The sequence below is a fragment of the Mustela nivalis genome, assembly GCF_964662115.1.
Source record: "Mustela nivalis genome assembly, chromosome: 17".
NCBI classification, from domain to species: Eukaryota; Metazoa; Chordata; class Mammalia; order Carnivora; family Mustelidae; genus Mustela; species Mustela nivalis.
The window spans coordinates 14,408,184-14,427,130 of NC_139036.1; the positions used below are offsets into that span (position 1 = coordinate 14,408,184).

Below are 18,947 nucleotides of genomic sequence, written 5' to 3' on the forward strand. Positions count from 1 at the left end.
AGGCCCTCCTGGACCGTGGTGTGGACAGGAGGGACAAGACTGTGATGGGCGGGACAGGGGAGTCGGGGTCTGGAGGGCCTGGTGACCAGAAATCCGCAGGCACAGGGCCGTCCTGAGCGAGTCCTCTGGCCGAGGTCCTTGTCCACCTGCTGGGGAAGGACAGTCTGTCTCCCAAAGGCCAGTGGGGCTGCCAAGCCTCAAGGACAAAGGCAGGCGGGGGCAGGGGAAGGAGCTTGTGGCTGGGAGCTTAATGGCCCCGAAAAAAAACCATAAAACTGGAGAATTATGGGAGACATAAACAGAGCTGTCAGGGATTAGCCCGGGGAAGAGATGCCAGTGGCTGAGCCGGGATCCTTGCGTGTGCATAAAAAAGACAGAAGTTATAAAAGGAGGGAGATTAAGAAGATGCTGCCTCCACGCTTGGGCTCCCTGGCCGATTCCTTTCTCACGCCCCGGCGGAGGCCCCAGCCGCATGTTGACCCCGGGGCCCCAGCCTGCATGGCCTGGCCAGGCCCTGGGCAGGGCCCGCCCAGCGACACAGAGAAGGGGGAGGGGACAGGGGCGTGCGGGGTGGCCGGGGGGGGGGGGGGGGGGGGGGGGGGGATGGGACTTGGCCCAGGCCAGAGGAGGGGCCCCAGGAGCCAAGCCCAAGGACGGAGGCGGCGCGAGCTCTGACAATTTATGGACGCTCACACACCCTGCCTTCATTTTCGCTGTTCTGCTGATGTTATTAGCCAGGCACTAATGGGCTTAAATTTCACCTTAAACCATCCCCACTGTCCTCAGCGGATGACAAACGCTCAGCTCTCTCCAGCTCTGCGAAGCTGCCGGGCGGTCTCAGGCAGGCACCTTCCCCTCCTTCCTCACACGCCCTTCTGGCCCCCAAGGAGAGGCTCCCTGGGACCCCTGGGCCTGGGGACACTTATAGGTCAGGGAATTCCCCGGGGGGCCTGTGGGAGTCACAAGGCAGCCAGGGTTCCACAAAGGGGGACTTCAGAGGAAATAGGATGACATGAGATGGGGAGGCAGGAGCTTGGGGGAGGAAGGAGGGTGGTCCAGTGGCTCCTCCCTGTGGGGCCCAGCAGGCCTGCTCCCCTCTGAGGATCCCAGCCCAGGTGTCATGAAAGATGGCTGCAGAGGGGACCTGTGGGACCCCTGCCATGTTCTTACAAGCCTTAGGGAAATCCTATTTTGCTCAAGCTAACAAAAATAGCAGTGGCTTTACTTGGGGCTAGCGTTGCCTTGCATCCACCACCCACGCATCCACCACCCACCCACCCACCCACTCACTCATTCATTCTACAGGCACCCAGCCCACAACCCCCAGCTTGCCTCACATCCATCAAAGGCCCCAATTAGCTGCTGGACCCAATGAGAAAGAACAAGTGGGTGATCTCTAAACTCCGTTTAGAAAGACAAAATCTTTCCAGTGGTGGCTCTGAGGGCCAGAGGGGAAGTGACAAAGGAGCTCAGGGGATGGGGGAGTTGATGCGTAGACTTGATGGCCCATCCAGTCCTCCAGAGGGGCGTGCTGGCCTGAGAAGGAGGGACAGGAATAAAGACAGTGCCTCTGCAGAAGGAGGGCAAGGTCGGGCTGTTTGGGGGCTTGCCTGCCAATGTTTCCACGGCCACCGCCTGCCGCTGCCTTTGTTTCCCAGTGAGGGGCAGATGCCCGGCTTCTCTGCCAGTAAAGCTGGCCTGGAGGGCGTATGGCCCAGAGCCAGCCCCTTCCCATGGGAATCACAGTCCGCCCCCACCCCAGCCCGCCAAGGCCCCAGCACCGGCCTCTCAGCACCATGCCCCAAGCTGTGCCCCAGCGCAGCCGGACAGCAGTGCCAGGGTGACAGGCACGGCAGAGACGGGCCAGGGAGAGGCGAGGTGGCCTGCCCTGCGGCCCTGGAGGACTCAGCTCTGAGCCTCCCTGCTGCCTGGCCTCCTTGCCCTTGCTGGGACTCAGACACGCGGTCTGCCACCTCAGGTCTGACGGGTTCCGACACACTGGCTGTCATGAACCACACTCGGGCTGGCGGTATGTACAGGAGAGGTTTTGGGGACCCAAGTGTGACAGGAGCAGCGAAGCCGAGGAGGGGCCGGTATTGGCGGGGTGGCTGGGAGAATGGGCTCTGGGCGAGCCCTGCGGCTTGTCCCTTCTTCTCCCCCTGCAGTATTTGGAATCGGCTGTTGAGTCCCGAGGTGCCCTGTTCCTGACATTTCTAGAATCTCACCCGTCCTTTCCAGCTACTCCCCACCTCCACGCCGTGCTTCTGGCTCCCCTTGTTGCTCTCAGGGAAACTGTCCTAGCTCCCTGGCCTCCCGTCCCCACCTTCAGCACTCCGTCGTCCATCCCTGCAGCCCAGGGAACGTAAAGCACGTGTGTGCAATAGTGCCACTCACTCCCTTCCTTGCCCTCTGTGGCTCCCCATTGTCCCTGTCTGTGAGATGGTCCTGCCCACACCTGTGGCTAGACAGGCTCAGGGTGAGCGGAAGCAAAGGCACAGGCCCAGAGACAGCAGGGCACATGCTCTACAAATGGTGTGTGGAGGCAGAGCAAGGTTTCAGGGACTCCCTATAGGTTCCAAAAGTCTCCCTTGGGGGGGATCTCTGGTGCCCACCGTCCATACTTGTGCCCAGGGTCCTTGCCCTGAGTGGCAGACTTGGAGCCCGATGAGCTGACTGGAAGTCTGAATATTGCTGCTCTCCAAGAAATGCCTTTGGCCTCCAGGCCTTAATGGTGAGGTCTGCAAAATGGGGATGCTCTTAGGTTCCTTGCACAGTTCCTCTTGGAATTAAAATGATGTGGCAGGGAAGAAGGCACTTCGATGCTCAGCCTGTGGAGGGCACCCAGGAAATATGGGATGTAAAATCCCAGTGCCTGGGCAGCAGCTTCTGCTCCAGAAAAATCATAGCCAAGCACAACACAGTGCTTCCTCCTGGGCCTTCCTACCCTGGCCAAAGCTGCCTCCAGGAACTGAGTTCAGAGCTTTCAGATCCTAGGCCTGACCTCACAGTCATGGACTGTAATAATAGTATCCGACTACCCATTATTGACCTCCTGTTACTGCTTCTGGCTTCTTACAAGCTGTGTGACTTTGGACAAGTGACCTTACCTCTCTGTGCTTCTGTTGCTGCATCTGGAAGAGGAGTTCAGATGTGTAGGCTGCTTCCTAAACCAGGGCCCTGCACACATGAGTACTGTGGCGGTGACAGAGCACTTTGATGGCTGTTTTCCCCTCAGGTCCTGTGAGGAAAGGAACAGAGGCCCAGAGAGGTGAGGTGATTCACCTGGGGTCACACAGAAAGTCAGTGTAGGATCTCAGGGACTGGATGTTCTTTCCAAAGACTCACGAGGTTCTGGTCTGGAAAAAGCCAGCCCTGGAGCAGGGTGGAACACAGGGCCCTTTCTGAGCCCTCTCTCCATGGGCCTGGGGCTGGAGGGGCCTCCGGCCAAGTCTGCTCCACCCGACCAGCCAGCTAGAGAACACAGAGACCGCCGAGCCTGCTCTGGCCGCTGCCTGTCAGTGCTGGGACCTCGTGTCTGCCGACCTGGGGAAGGCACCAGCTGCTCCTGGGGCCGGGGTGCTAGACCTGGGTTCTTGTTGCTCCAACGAGCTCCTGCCACACACACAGACACCCCCACCCTGCCGGCCCCACCTCCCAAGCCAGCTAGGACCAGTCAGGGATTTTCCTGAACTTTCCCTCTGTTATAAAAAATTATATAAATATTTACCCTTTAGAAATAACAGCTCACTTGTTGGGCCCTCCTCTGCCGGGCATGGCTTGGACGACCGTCCACATTCTCAGTTAATTCTTACCTTCTGAGGGGCTTACTTTTCCTCCTGCTTCACCGACGAGGAAACTGAGGCACGCTGCGGGACTTGCCCACTGGGGCCCCACACAGCTCAGTGGCATCGCAGCCCGGATTTAGCCACAGGCACTCCTGGGCCACCTCTGTCTCAGCCAAGCCCAGATCAGCCTCTGCTTTCAAGCTGTAGAATGTGCATTGCCTTTGTTCTCATGACAGAAGGATGGGGTGGGAAGGGACTGGGACGTTCAGTGACACATGGCACCAGGAGTAGGCCACAGGTTTATCATGAGCCAGTCCTGGCCTGTGGGTCCTCCGGGCCTGTGCGCCCAGAAGGGACGGTGCAGACTATATGGGGATTCCAGTTCGTATCCCACTACCTGGGGCCTCAGTTGCCCCACCTGTGAAATGGGGGCATGATCCCCATTGCGCCCCTTGCCCAGGGAGGGACGCAGGGATGCTGAGTCCTCTTGGCAGTGGGGCCTCAGGCCACCCTACTGAGGAGGCTGCGGTCATGTGACCATCTGGCCTATAATCCGACAGCTAGAACGAGCCTTGCCAGCCTGGAGCCCAAAACAAGGCTCTTTCCTCAGCCACCTCAGCTAGCCTAGGGGATGGAGATGAGCCATATAAGTTCTAAAATCTTTTTGTAGTAGTTATAAGCTCATGGTAAAAAAAAAAAAAAAAAAAAAATAGAATAACCTCTTCCCTTTTATACATCTCTGCACACTTTCTTTCTTTCTCTTTTTTTTTTTTTTAAGATTTTATTTATTTATTTGACAGACAGAGATCACAAGTAGGCAGAGAGGCAGGCAGAGAGAGGGGAAGCAGGCTCCCCGCTGAGCAGAGAGCCCGACCACGTGGGGCATGATCCCAGAACCCTGGAATCACAACCTGAGCCCAAGGCAGAGGCTTTAACCCACTGAGCCACCCAGGCGCCCCTCTGCACCCTTTCTACACTGTGCTCTGCTCCCCGACTTGAAGGCTATACCCCTCCGTGCACGGAGCCCTTCCTTACTCTCCAGACTCCGCTGTGTGGAACTCCCCGAGTAGTGTATCTTTCATCCTCCTCACGTGGACACACAGCAGGGGACCTCCAGGGTTTCACTGCTGCAAAGGACACCAGGGTCCTTGCCCTGCGAAGAAGGCTCCAGGCAGGCTGGGAGCAAGACCGCCAGAGGCAGTTTTCATCTGGGTCTGTATGGCCAGAAACCTCTCAGGAGAGATAGTGCTGGCTTGCTCCCTACATCCCCTCGTTCCCCACCCCCTGGCTGGCCAGGTAGACACAGTGAGCCTCTTCCACGTCTGCCCTGGGCCTAGGAAATCAACGTGGCTCTTTCCCATAAGGAAACCCTCAAAAGCTGTGTATGACTGGGGGGCCCAGCCCTGAAAGATTGGGAGTCCAGCTACTGTGGGGGCCCTGCACTCCTGAGCACTGGTGTGACCTCAGGCAGTGAGTTTCAGCTTTTGGAGCTTCCAGAATGACATACACCCCCACCCCACCCCCATCTCCACTGGGGGGCTGTCAGGAGGATGAGGTATGTAAATGCAAAGTGCTTATTGGGACAGGACCTGGCACAAGAGGGAAGCCAGCCACAAGAACTGGTGCTGTTTATTGTCAGTCTGGGGACCTTTGGGTCCCTAGGAAGGCAGCTGCTAGGGTCTGCCCCTGGGGTCAGTACTGGGATTGAGATCTGTGGTACCTTTTGAAGGGGCCAGGGAACAGAAGAAGGTGTGGGGAACCTTCGATGGAAAGAGTGGAATCACTTTATTCCGGCTTCCCACTGTACTGATGGTGACACCGAGGCCCAGGAAGTGGTCACAAGCTTAGCACCATGAAGCTGTCTTTTATCGGTTGTGTCGCTGCCTGGAAGCCAGGCCAAATGCAGAGTCCTAGGGGCTGCCGCGCCCCTGCAGGGACTCAGCTTTGAGAAATGAGGCTCAGAGCTGCCGAACCAGAGCCTGATCCTAGGTCCTCAGGACAGGACAAGACCCAGAGCCCCTCAGCAACCCCAGCCTCCAGGACTCAGTGGGAAGAGGAGTGTCTGAGGGCTGAGTTCTCACTCCAGCTGGAGGAACCCATGCTTCTTACAGATGCAGGATCCCAGGCCGCAGCCCTGGCCCCCCACATCGGAACATGCCTCTTCCTAAGACATGCACAGTGCTGTGTGAGAAACATCAGAACTCCCGCTGGGAAATGATGCACCTGCCATGGGGGACAGGACACAGTTTGGGGACAGACCTTAATTCTCAGTCCCAGAAGCCTCCCCAGCTTGGGGGAGGAGAGGGGGGCGTGGTATCATCATCCCCTGTAAAGCCCTACACACCAGAAGACATGCTCTGTCTGTCTCACACACATACAGAGTATGGCACTTGGCCCTCACCCCACTTGGACAGTGCCAGTGGGGGCTGCAAGTGCGAAGCTCAGCGTAGCCTCCCATCTTGCGGTAGCCCCGTAAGTGTGGTGGTATTAAGGTTTCAGCCAACGGACATGCAGAGCCAGTCAGTGACTTGCCCAGGGCCAGCCCCAGATGACATGCAGGAGTGGAATTTGAACCCAGAGCAATGCGGCATCAGGGTCCTGGTGTTTTCGGTCAGGGTAGGTCCGGGGGAGAATGTCGCCTCTCTGCACCCCAGAGCCACAGGGCCGGCTGCCTGGAGCCCTCCCAGTTGATGGGGGCCTGGCCCTTGTGAATCTGACCTCTCCCGGGAGCCAGAGAGGCCTGCCGCTCCCCATGCGGAACCAGCCAGGAAGGATTCTCCTAAACAACTTTCCAGAACAAGACAGCGCTGGGGTCAGACGGAGTTAGTTGTGAGCAGCTGGAAGAGGCTGTCTGCCCCAATGGCGAGGAGGGGGGTAGTTCTGGCGGGGCCTGGTTTGGCTGGAGGTGAGGCCCGAGGAGGCTGGGCCTGGGCGGAGGGAACTCCGGGTGCGGGGGTGCGGGGGTGCGGGGGTGCGGGCCAGCAGGCGGAAAGGATTCTTCACCTTGGGAGAAACAGAATGCTGTTCAGAATGAGCAGCCGCTGGACTCAGACAGTTGCCCTCCCTCCCTTTTTACCCTTAAGCACCCCCATATTTCACAACTGTGTGGAAGAGAGGGAGGGAGATCAGGCAGGAGGCAGCGGCTGCTGAAAACCAAAGGCAAATATTTTCCGTCCTGAGGCAAGCAGGCTCAGGCCACCTCCGGCCCGGCCTCTGGGGCAGTGGCTGGTGGTTCACTTTCCCCAGAGGTCATCTCTTCTGGTCACCAGGCTATGTGTATGTGTGTGGGGTGGGGGGCTGGTCAGGATTCCTCCCACAACCCAGGGATTACTGGGGGCAGGAGGCCATCCGTCCAAGCTTTGCCCAGAAATGGAAGTTCCCTTCCTGGCAAGGGGGGCGGCCAAGGTAGTGGGGGAGGGGGAGGGCAGTGGTAGCCAGGAGGACAGGGTGGTCCCGTGGTCCCAGCTATTCATCCGGTCGGGGTCCCCCACTCCGCAGCCAGTCTTGGGGCAGAGATGCTTTTCATATCAAAATAGGGGCTGTTAGTGTATTTTGGGGGGGCAGGGGGCTATAACCCCCCAGAGCTACCAGGCCCTAAATGAATTTGTAACTTCTCCGCCACAACAGCAGTGCACATTGGAAGAGCTGTCGTTTGTGGTGTGTGAGATTTCTGTTTGGGCTACAGATGAGTACGGGAGGCCCATGTGTGGACTCCAGGCCTCCCTTACAATATGGAGCCTCAGGAGCCAGACCCCCACCCGGGGTCCCTCAGCAGGGGGCCTGGCAGGTGACTGGATTTGCGGGAGGAATTGGGTGGGGGGAGTTGGTGATGGTGGGCACTGTGACTTCTCTCTTCGGTTCCCCCACCATCCCAACTCCCTGCCCTTTTCTTTCTCCTGAGAAAACCAGTTTCCAGAAATTTCCGAGGGAGCAAACCAGGACCTCATTATCTCGTGCCCTCAAGCCCCTGGGCACCTCCCTCATGCCCAGCTGCCGGGAAGCAAAACAAACAAGCTGGAGGCCCTACCCACAGGCCCAGTGGGAAGGTGGGCCGACTGCAAAAGGCCCCCAGAATGGCCCCTTCCCCCGCTCTGGAGCTCAGTTTCCATGGCTGTGAATTGAGAGGTGACGTCACCTCCTAGAAGGGCAATTTGAGGGTTAGAAGTAAAATCTATCAAGGCACGTTGGCCATAGGAGGGGGCCAGCCAGCATGTTGTCTGCTGCTGCTGCTGTTACACCCCATCAGATGGTCTGAGGTTACCAAGAACTTTCTAGATCGGAGGGTGGCCCCAGGCTCAGTAGGTAGGCTGGCGGCGGGGGGGGGGGGTTAGAGAGAATCCCGTGGAGAACCCGAAGTCTGCCCTGCCAGGCCCTGCGTGTACTAGGGGGTCCTTACTCTCCTGCATCCTGGACCTGCCTCACCTCCAGGGCCGGCTGGGCCCCCCAGCTCCAGCTCCTGGCCCAGAGGTGTCATCAGATAAACCCCGTGGCACCTGCTGTCCTCACATCTGTAGTCCACACACATCTTCACCCCCGCCCCAGCCTGCCCCCCTTCTTACCATAATCCCAGCCAGAGGCAGCTCCCTTGGGGTGGGGGCCCAGCCCTTCCCTACCCTCTAGCTAAGCTCTGGAGAGAAATCCGGCTTGGATTCCCAAATACACTGTGTTCTTTCCTGCCACTAAGCCAGACGGCTCCTTGCCACTGGAATGCCCTTCTCCCTCCTCAGCCCACCAGTTCCTCCACAGTTTTCCCCTGTATTTTGCAGCCGCTTGTCTTTTACCCCACCTCGTTCAGCAGGGGGGTCCTCAAGGGGCCCTGTGCCTGTGGGTCTCCAGGATTGGGCGTGAGCAGAGTCTGGAAAATGTCAAGTGACTGATCCAGTCAAAGCCTGGAGGGGGGTTCTGAGCTCAGCCAGTTCCTCTGCTGCCCCCTCCTTTGGGGGTAAGGACAGGCTGGGGTTTGGGTGGGTTGCCTTTTGGAAACCCAAGGTAATGGGAATGGACATGAACTTCCTGCTGCCTCAGTCCCCCTGGAAGGGGGGTTGGGTGGGGGGTCAGGGCTGCTAGGCGCGAAGGGGAAGGGAATGGGAGCGAGAGGGCGAGGGGGGCCCTTAAGGAGGCCAAGGCCGAGAGGAGGGAGACAAGGCTGGGGAAAGAGCCCCCCCACCCCCGTGCGCCTTCGGCACGGGCATGGGCGGGGTTCGCCTTGAAGTTGGTGTGCAAGCCCGCTGCTGTTTAAATGGTGTGTTTGTTTGGAGTGGCTCAGGGAGGAGGCCGAGATGGGGGAGGCAGCGCCCCACTTGGCGCCGCCGCCGCCGGAGGGTCGGTGTGTTAGAAGCTCCAGCTTTGTCGATGACTGAAGGGTGGGCGTTGAGGAGTGAAGGGCGAAAAGCAAAGGGGGGCTCGGCTTCCCGGCCTGGCCGCCCCCTGTTTTGCGGAGGGAGCGCCGGAGCCGCCTCTCGCAGTCACGGCGAGCAGGGAGGGAGGCGAGGGGACGAGAGCGCCGGGCTCCCCGCCCCCACCCCACCCGGTTCCAATATTTCGCAGAAAGGCACGCGGCTCCTAATCGGTCCTTTCCAGGCTGAGATTTAGCCGCGCGATGCCCGCGCAGGGGCGGGGGCCGCGGGCCGGGGGAGGCGCTCAGAGGCCGGAGCCGCCGAGCGAGGTGAGGAGCCCGCGTCCTCGGCTGGTGGAGCGGGCGGGCGGGCGCGCAAACCCGAGAGGCAGATATAGAAAGGGGGGCAGGTTAAAAATAACCCTCTCCGGCTGGGAAGCTCGCGCGCGCTCTCTCGCCTCGTTCGGTGCCAGAGGACTCCAGGGGAGGTGGCGTTGGGGAGGGCAGCGCGGGATTCCCCCTCCTCCGCGGGGCGGGGTGCCCGCCTGCGCGCCGCGGCTGCACGTGTGCGGGGCCGCGCGCCCGGGCCCCCTGCACCCGGCCAGGGGGCGCCCCCTCCCCAGGCCCGGGCGCAGCTGGCAGCGGCCCCCGCCCGCAGCCCCGCGCGGCTGGAGGGAAGCGCTCCATTATTCATTATTTACGAGCGTTAATAGGTTTGAGGCACGGAGGGTGGGGGGCAAGGGCGCCGTGGGGACCGCGGCCTTAGGGGAAGGGGTGGGGAGGGAGGGGGCAGGGCGGAGGCGGGGCTGCGGCGCGGGCCGCGGGCTAGAGGTCCCCGCCTCGGCCCCGGCGTTCCGGGCGCACCTCCACCCGCCGCCTGCTCGCGGCCGGGTGCGGAGGCTGTGCCGGGCGCCGGCGGAGAAGTGCGGCCCTTTGATTGTGCCCCTCGGCCTCTGTCCTCCGCGTCCTCGCCCTTTCCGAGCCGTAGGGAGGGGGCTGCGGGCCGCAAGCCCCGCCCTGCGCGCCCCTCGCGGCCGCCGCCGCGTCCCCGACGCAGCCCGGGCCTCATTTATCATCATCTTTGGTCAAGTGGAGTGTGCAAGGAACAGCTGCTTCACTCGGCTGACTTCCGAGGGCGGATACAGCGGGAATCAGGGAGATGAATGATGGGGGCTGGGGGGGCAGAGCCCCCCGAGGTCCCAGCGCAGGCAGGAGGGAGGCGCGGAGCGTCCAGCGCCGCCTCCGCCTCGTGGCGAGCGCAGCGCCCCCTTCCTGTCTCTCCTGGCGCCTCCAATTACCGCGGATCGCGGGCGCGGGGGCGGAGGGCGCCCCGGGAGGGGGCCGGGCGCGGAGAGGCACCTCTCGCGGGCGGAGGACTGGCGGGCGCGCCGCTGGCGGAGCCCGAGGTCGGCGTGACCTTGCTGGGGTCAGCGGGTTGGGCTGCGGAGGAGGCGGCGCGGCGTCTTTGGTGGCGCTTTCCGGATTGGCGCAGAGGCCAGGAAAGCGGGCGGGGGCGAGCGGGGGGTGTGAGGGGGGAACACAAATAGAAGGTGAAATTTTACCTGCCCCTGAGGGAGTCCTGCGGATTTTCTCCCGGCAGCAGCAGGCGCTCTGCCTTTGTCTTACACGGCTGGAACATCTGTTGCAGAGGGGCGGCGAGGCCGCAAACAACCCCCACACACCCCGCGCGGCTCCCCCGTCCCCAGCTCGGCCCTAGCCGGGCTCCCGGGCTCGCGGTACCGCGTTAACCCTGCTCGCGCTGGGACATCCGCCGGGCAGCCCTCTGCCGCAATAGGCGCCTCACCGCCTGGGACCCCCTAACCCCCGGCTTCGGAGGGGCTTCTCGCGGGGGTGCCCAGCGGCCCTCCCCCGACTTTCAGTGGCCACGTGGTATCCATCGGGGGGCGGTGGCGGAAAGGGTTAATGGCCTAGTCGCAGACCCTAATTGTCAGACCTGGGCCCCGCTTCGTTTCAATTACCCTAAGTAGAGACTGAATGCGCAATTAACGAAGTCAGCTTGCCAACTGGAACGCCGTCCCCGCTTTCACATTGAGCAGAATACTCCACCAGCTGACTTGGACTAAGCAATTTCCTCCTCTCCCTTTCTCTCTCTTTCTCTCCCAACCCCCTCCCTCTTTTTCTCTCTCCTTAATAATAAAATTATACCAAGCAGTTTGCGGTGTGGCAGGCGGCCAGAAAAGCGTTTCTTTAAACGCCGCCGTCTCACAATTAGGCAGCAAGAGGATTTGACACGCCGTGGCGGCCTGACAGGCGGCTTCCTCCCCTGGGGGCTGGTGGGGGGGGGCGCCAATTCCCTGGCTCCCCCAGGTGGAACGGGGCTGGGAGGGGCTGGCTTGCTAAAGCCTCCCCAACATGAGGGTGCTGCGCAGAGTAGGTGTCAAAGGCAGGGAAGGGAGGGGTTATTCCTACCCAGGCTGGGGAAGGAGGGGGACATTCTCTGGCTCCTCCAGAAAGCTGGGGGTATCCAACAGGAGAAACTTGATCTCTCTTGTTTTGGCTTCCAGCTCCAGAGTTCATTTTCTGGTGCACCAAGGGGCCTAGAGCTGTAGAGGGATCTCAGACCTGCTGGATGTCCTGGACAAGTCACCGTCCCTCTCTGGGCTTTGGTTAATCTTTCCAAAACGAGGGGGGAAATTTGACCTAGAATATGCTCTGAAGAAAGTGGTTTCTGGTGGCTCACTGCTGCTGCCAGCTGGTCTTGTGGGCAAGAGCCAGAGGGAGAGGTAGGCAGCACCAGGTCAAGAAACCCCTCTCCAGCCTGGGCCGCAGACCAGTGGGCCCCAAAGGCACATGGGAGCGTGCCAGCCCCCCAGCAGCCACATGGGCAGGTAACAAATCAGGGTGACTTTGCAGGATTGCAAAGTGCCGTGTGAACGGGGGTTGGGGGCATCTGACTGTTGGCAGCCGGCCCCCCTGAAGTGGGGGAGGGGAGATAAGTGTAGGTCTCCCACTTGCTCTCTTCTGCCTCCAGCCTCATTGGGCTGCTCCTTCCATCTGGTGGGCCCTCACCCTTCCTCACTTAATTACACCTCCTGCCAGCCTCCCCTGACCACCTCTACCCCAACCTTGCACCCTCCTGGGTGTTTGTCTGCCTTGGGAGGACAGGGGCCCTGCTGCTTTTTCCTCTATCTTCAGCCCCCATCTGATTGTAAACTGTATAGAAATGGGCTTGGTGAGGGAGTGGCTGTGACTCAGGGGGTGTGGATGACAGAGCAGAAGCTATAGGGCTTTCCTTCCTGATTGGCTACTGCATAAGTCCTGGCTGGTCTTCAGGCCTCTCTTTGGGCAGCATCCCTTAGAGCTGTGAGGAGGTTAAATGATGCACCCAGGCTAGCGCTGAACCCCTCACCCATCCCATCTGCCCAGCCATCTGGGCAATATTTAACTGGCAGCTAGCCGGGACAGTTTCTGCACTTAGGGCGTAGGACCAAACAGATGAAGAAGCCCCTGCCCTCATCAGGCTACATTCTGCCTAGGGCGGTGCATGTAAAGCAGCTCATTATGCCATTAATTATGTAATTACCACTGTGATAAGTGCCACCAAGGAGCCCTGCAGGGACCCAGCAAAGGGAAGGGGGGAGCAGCAGGGCCTCATCTGGCACCTGGGGTGGAATGGCCCGAAGGCAGGCCTCCTGCCTCCCAGCCTTTGCAGCTTCCCCACCGCTGAGCACCTCTGAACTTGAACTTCCCCAAAGGGCCCAAGCCGCTCAGGCCCCACTTCCTCCCTGAGCCCGGCCTGGGAACTCAACCTACAGGTCCACTCCGCGCTTCCCTGGTCTCAGGACTTCTCCCAGGGCCCAGGGAAGGTTCTGGCTGCTCCCACTGTTCTCATTCCTTCACACTGAACGCCTGCCTGCGCCCTGGCCACCTGCTAGGTGCCCAGACTCTGCTCCCGACCAGGCCCTGGCCCTGCCCTTGCAAAGGTCTGTGCGGACCAATTATGTCGGCGTCTGACACGCAGGAGCTTGTCATGAGCGGCAGCCCACAGACCGGCCCTCTCCAGCTCTGGGGTGTTAAACTTTTTACTTGGTCAGTAACATTTATTAAAATGAGAGACTTCCCTTCTTATTTAAACAAAACAAAACAGATCTCCGAAACTGGAGCCCTTGTTCCCACGAGGCAGCAGCAGTTGGCCCCAGTTCAGCAGGGCGCCCCCTCGCTTTATTTGGGACCTGGGACCCTCCCTGTGTCTCCATCCCCACCTGCTGGCTTCACCCAGGTGCATGGCCTGCCAGGCCCAAATGAATGAGTGGTTGTGGCCATAAGCCCCCCTTGCCCACCCCATTGCTCTCTTCACTGCCATCGACGGCTGGTTCTGGATATTTCCATAGGATTAATGTGACACAGACACGTTACTCATTCAATACATATTTCTTGTGCGGGGATATGGGGATAGAGCTGTGAACAAAACGGGCCAAAACACCTGCTCTCGGGGAACTGTATCTAAGGGAGAGACCAGCTGTAAAGCCAGCCACGTGGCTTATGACAAGGAGAGGAACACTTGATAGAAGAGCAAGGGGACTCTTCCAGGCACAGTGGTCAGAGTGGGGTCCCTGGGAAGGTGACACGAACAAGTCTTGTTGGAGCCCAGGGAGTGAGGCACGCATAGATCAGAACGGTCTTCCCAGCTCAGGAAGCAGCCAGACAAGCTAGTAGCTGATGAGACCACTTCTCTAGGGAAGTCAGGGTCCCTCAGGGCCTGCGGGGTGGCCCTCAAGGACCGGCTGGGGTGAGGGGTTGGGCTCTCTCTCACCTTTTCCTGCCCTCAGAGCTGTCAGACACGCAGATCCCGTCTAATCCACATTGCGTGGCTGCCCGCAGGTCTCGGAGCATCTGGGGGCTTGGTGGGGGGCATCTCGAACAGACCTGGAGGCCTCCCCGCCCCACCCTGTGGGTCCCCTCAGATGCCCACAGCAGCCTCTGAATCAGTGTGTTGATTTGCTGACCCTGGGGTCCCTGAATGGGTGGGCAACCAGACCCTAGCCTTCCTAGGAGTCAGGACGCTGCCCCCGCCAACCCGTTCCCCTTTTGTGCTCATTTTGACAGCGAGGGGGAGAGGTGGTGATTTCTTTTTTGTTGAATGGTGAATAAAATGATCTAAAAACAATTACTGTCGATAAGAGACTGGTAAGTACCGAGCTGATAGGCCAGTCTCCCCCTGCTCTGGTCGGGAGTGGGGGGCCAGGTTCTGGAAGGCCAACAGCGCAGCTGCTGCTGATTCCTGTCCTGCTGTCCTATTACCCCACAATTCCCAGCGGGAGACGGCTGCCTGGCCACCCAGACCGCGAGGCCAGCTCCGGGGCCCTGTTGATTGCCGCACCTCGAAACCGGATGTGGGGCACTGGGGTGTGGCTGTGGAGTGGCCCTCAGCTTTAGAAGTCAGCCTTCTGGGGAGACCTGCTGCCCTGTCGCTGGGCTGTGGGACTCCCACAGGTTACTCCTCCTGGAAATGGTGTTGTGGCTTCCTAACTGGGCCTGGCACTTTTAGACACTAGCACAGTCCACACTCCACACACCCTGCGATGCCCCAGGGGCACCCTCCTGGAAGTTAGACCCCAAGGATGGGACCTTCACGGGCCTTAGGAGTGTCTCAGAGACCTCTGCAGCTGGGGCCTTGGAGGAGACCGCATTGGTGGGCTTCAAGGGAAGGCTTTCCAAATGTCAGGGAAGTCCAAAAGCCTCTGTTCCCTATTGAGACTTCCTCCAAAGAGCCCTGAGATCCTGCCTCGCCTGGGGTTCCTAGCCTCAGAGACAGAGGCTGGCTGGGGGCTCGCCCCACATCTGGAGAGAGGCAAGGCAGTCTTCCCAAGGCTTGCTCTTCTTCCCTGTAACTTGCCACTGGGTATTCAGGACCTGAGCCCCCAGGCCCTCCCACCCGAGGAGGCCCTGCTGGGGTGTATGCTGACCCCTGTGGGGTTCTCCCAGGGAGCTTGCGTGGGTGCCCGTGAATGAGGAGCGGTGCGTGTCAAGTGTGTTGGGGTTGCTGCCCATATGGGGTGGTCTTCAGAGGCCCTCCTTTGAGGTGGGGGCTGCCTTGTTCTCTGGGATTCTTTATCCCCCAGGATGGTCCCCTTTTGCCCTAGCAGGCTCGGTTCCCTCCCTCCCCACCAGCCCTGGGGGGCCAAGGATTCTAACCCTTCCCTAGGGCCTGCAAGGACTGAGTTGTTTGTCTTGTGGATTTCTTCCCTTCCCCTATTCAAGCCCAGCCCTTAGGATTCAAAGTAGACCCCACAGGACAGCAGGAAAGCTGGCCAGTGATTTATCATTTTAATCGAGGTTTCCTACTTAGTATTCAGCACTCACCACAGAGGGATGGGGAGGCCCAGGGTGGTCCTACCTTCTTCACTACTCACTGGACATCCCCCGCCCTATCCCCTGCCTCCTGACCTGGGTAACTTTCTCCTTCTTCCTAGTTCCCAGGCCTTGAGTGGGTTGGGTTGTCACATTTTCCCCTGCAGCTACAAATCAAGAAACCCGGTCATAAAACAACCTTGGGTAAGTGGGTGGGTTGGAACCAGCGGCTTCACAGCTGCTGCTGGAGAACGCAAAGCTTCCTTTTCTCTTCCTCCTCTCCCTCTCTTCCTCTCTGTCTCCCACCAGCCCTCTCCCTCAGGGAGACTTCCAGTCACAGCCTCGCAGCTGGGCTCCACTGGGTTCCCATGGGAGCTGCGGCAGCTCTCATCCACCCTGCCCGGGGTACTGGAGGGGCTGTGGGCCCAGGGACCTCTCTCTGAGGCTGCCCAGGGACAGCAGTTACCTGGGTGACAGCAGGCGGCCAGTGACCACCACTCCTCATGAGTGGACTTCCCTGTGGGGTCTGGCTCCCTGAATAAGTGTGTGTGTGGGGGGGGGGGGGGTCCTGGCCTGGCCTTCAGTCCTCAGGGACTGCAGAGGGCCTCTCTGCCCTCCCCTTCCAGCACCTTCGTGCTGCCATGCTCCAAGATGCCTGTTTGCTTGCTTGCTTGCTTGCTTTTTTTAAGGATTTTATTTATTTGACAAAGAGAGATCACGAGTAGGCAGAGACGCAGGCAGAGAGAAAGGAGGAAGCAGGCTCCCTGCAGAGCAGAGATTCCGGATCCGGGGCTCGGTCCCAGGACCCTGAGATCATGACCTGAGCCAAGGCAGAGGCCTTAACCCACTGAGACACCCAGGCGCCCTTCTAAGATGCTTTCTTGTAGGTGGGAGTTCTTGGTGTGGGGTCCGAGGGAAGGAAATATGTGCACTCTGGGTCTAGTGATCCAGCAAAAGGAACTGCACTGTGGGTAGGCTCAAAGGTCAGTCTCTTGCTCTCTGAACCTCATCTTTTTTCCCTAGAAGAGCAGAACAAAGTGTTACTGAGCAGACCTGCACAGAGTAAGCACTCTGGCCAATGCCAATGGTGCCCCTACCACCCCCTACCTCCAGTGCCTTTGATGAGAGGGCAGAGGGCTGGGCACGGTCCCCCTCCCCCCACCCACTTCCTGCCTCATGTGGGGAGCGGCAGTGAGCATCAGCCGGTAGCCTGTTGTCTGCTCTGCTCCCTCCGTCCAGGGCCTGGGACGACTGCCCTTCAGGAGTCCTCATAAGGGACTTGTGTCCTAAGCACTGTTTATCAGGTGCCTAGAGGATGCTCAAGGCTGACTTCCTCCCTCCCCGCAAGAACTTCAGAGATCAGGCCTTGTGCGGACCCAGTGTTTGCAAGAAGTGGACATGGGAAGCAAGGATGGGGAGGTGGACTGGACCCCAAGGAGCCCCGAGAGGATGTGTTAGAGGGTGTCCTCCCCAAACCCCACACCTTCTCCCTCCAGCTGAACCCATTGAGGCCAAACCCCCGGTCTGTCCCCCCCTCTGCCCCCTCCTCCCTTGCCCAGGTTCAGAGGTCATCATCTCTGCCAAAGGGACCCCCTCCTGCTGCCGCCCACCTCTGTCTGCTGCCTGCCTCTCACCCCCTTCCTTGTCCTGTCCTAGTGCTCTTGAAAAGTAATCATAATCATAATAATTAATAACAACAGAGCCTGTGGCAGGCCTGAGGCAGCTCTTAAAGAGGCAGCACCCCATTTTCTCCTGGCAGAGCTGGTGGGCCTCCTTGGCTCTGGGAGCCCAGCTTTGATGCCATGCCTTTGTTCCCGCAACCTCCCCGCCCCCCCGCCCCCGGGTTTGGAGGGTGGTGATGGGGTGAGCATTTTTGCCTGCATTCTCCATCAGGCACTGGGCTTCTCGTATTTTAATTGAACTGTCTTCTCTTAGAGATAGATGCTTCCTCCGCACCCAGCTGCTCGGGTGTATTGGGAAACCCGCCTTTAATACAGCTCGGCTAAATTAAAAGACACAGCAGCTGGACTGATTAAAGCCGGGAGGGGGGAACGGGGGGGGGATGACACTGGTCATAGCACTCTCTTTTTAAGTAATGTTTCTGGTAATGCATTTTGGAGAATGTGAAGAAAAATAAAAAATAAAAAATAAAAAAACCCGGAGAAATGTTAATGATATCCACAGGACACTCAGCAGGAAATGGGAGTGATCTGGGACTAATAAAAGCCGAAATGTAATTTGTGCAGATATACGAGGCTCCCGTCTCCAGAGCGGGGTCTGGGTGGGCGCATTCCGGGCTCATAAACACGGGCCGGGGACGGAGGCGGGGCGCGCGGTGCAGTGGCCCCTAGAGCAGGCTCTGCTGGCCAGGGGCTGCTGCTGGGCGGTGACACCCAAAAAAAGTGACTTGCCAGCCAGGTTGTGCGCCTACTCATTTCCTCTGCCCAAGGGTGGGAGGGGGCCTGCTGGCACCCTTGTCCGCAGAGCTGCCTCCCTGGCTGAGCCACCAGGCCAGAACCGAGTGCTGCCTCCCGCTCCTCTGGGCCGAGGCGTCATCACCACGGCAGGCACCTCACATAATGTTGGATCCACGCCACCAGGGATGGGACTGAAGTGGGTCAGAAGGGCGGGCACGTTTTTCCTTGCTGGGGATGCCTGTGAAACCCCCGGGGACAGGCAGGAGGGAAGGCCGCAGGGTGGTGTTCATTCATCATGGGGCCTGGTGGGCAGGGGCTCACCTTGTGGGACACGGGTCCCCTCTCACAGCAGCCCCAGGCACATCTAGCCCTGAGTCAGGGTCAGCTGACTGCCCAGGTCAGGGGAGGTGGGCCCGGGCTGTGCTAACAGGGCTCCTGGGGGCTTCTGGCTCCCCAGACTCGCTCCGCTCAGCTGGATGGAGCCCCTCCCTGTCCCCCTCCGTGGTCAGTCCCAGCACTGCGAAAGGCTCTAAGTGGGATCCAGGCGGAGAATAGAGGAGGGAGCCCCCCATTGCCCCGCTCCACATCTCTGTCCTCTTTCTCACGTCTGAGTCCGTCTGTCCTCGGTGCCTCTTTATTCCTCTCTGGTCCCTCCTGTAACCCTGGAGTCTTGTGGCCCGAAGCAGACCACCCCTTCCTCTGTCGCTGTTGGGAATGGCTGAGAACTGGACTATCCCCCGTTCCCTCTGGGGGACCCAGGCCTCTCTTTCCGCCTCTTGGCCCCCCGACCAGCGGCATGGTTGTGGGTAAATCCTGATCCCCCTGGGCCTCTGGCTGAGTGCCAGACTCCTCCATGTGATATCTCCTGAGCCTGGAATGTTCCTTGCTCCCCGCACCTCCCTCCTCCGAGGGCCTTCTGGGATGACCTGGCCTCCGGTCAGGGGTATCTTTAGCCTGGACGCTGCAGGCTGGCCTGTTGTGTGAATCTAGTTGCTCTGCCCTGAAGCACCCCCACCCCTTCTTCGGGGTCATTTCCTGGCCCGAGATCCTGCTTTGGGGCTGCTTAGACCTCACCAGGGGCCCGAGCCCCTGAAATCA

General features: G+C 59.7%; 1 protein-coding gene and 1 long non-coding RNA gene across 3 annotated transcripts in view; one reads left to right on the forward strand and one right to left on the reverse strand.

The window, feature by feature from the left end:
- RAI1 (retinoic acid induced 1) overlaps positions 1-18,947 on the forward strand; it is a 117,418-nt gene that overhangs the window by 81,695 nt on the left and 16,776 nt on the right. Inside the window, exon 1 of one of the 2 annotated variants that reach the window (XM_082706859.1) lies at positions 9,336-9,450. The exons of the other annotated variant lie outside the window; for it this stretch is intronic. The gene's annotated coding sequence lies outside the window, so the exon portion shown is untranslated. Of the gene's footprint in view, positions 1-9,335; positions 9,451-18,947 lie in introns of those variants that run through there. 2 annotated transcript variants of the gene reach the window in all.
- LOC309851529 lies at positions 1,890-3,691 on the reverse strand. The gene is made up of 2 exons (XR_014304812.1): positions 3,544-3,691; positions 1,890-3,238 (listed from the first exon to the last, which is right to left on the reverse strand). It is a non-coding gene; the product is annotated as an uncharacterized lncRNA (long non-coding RNA).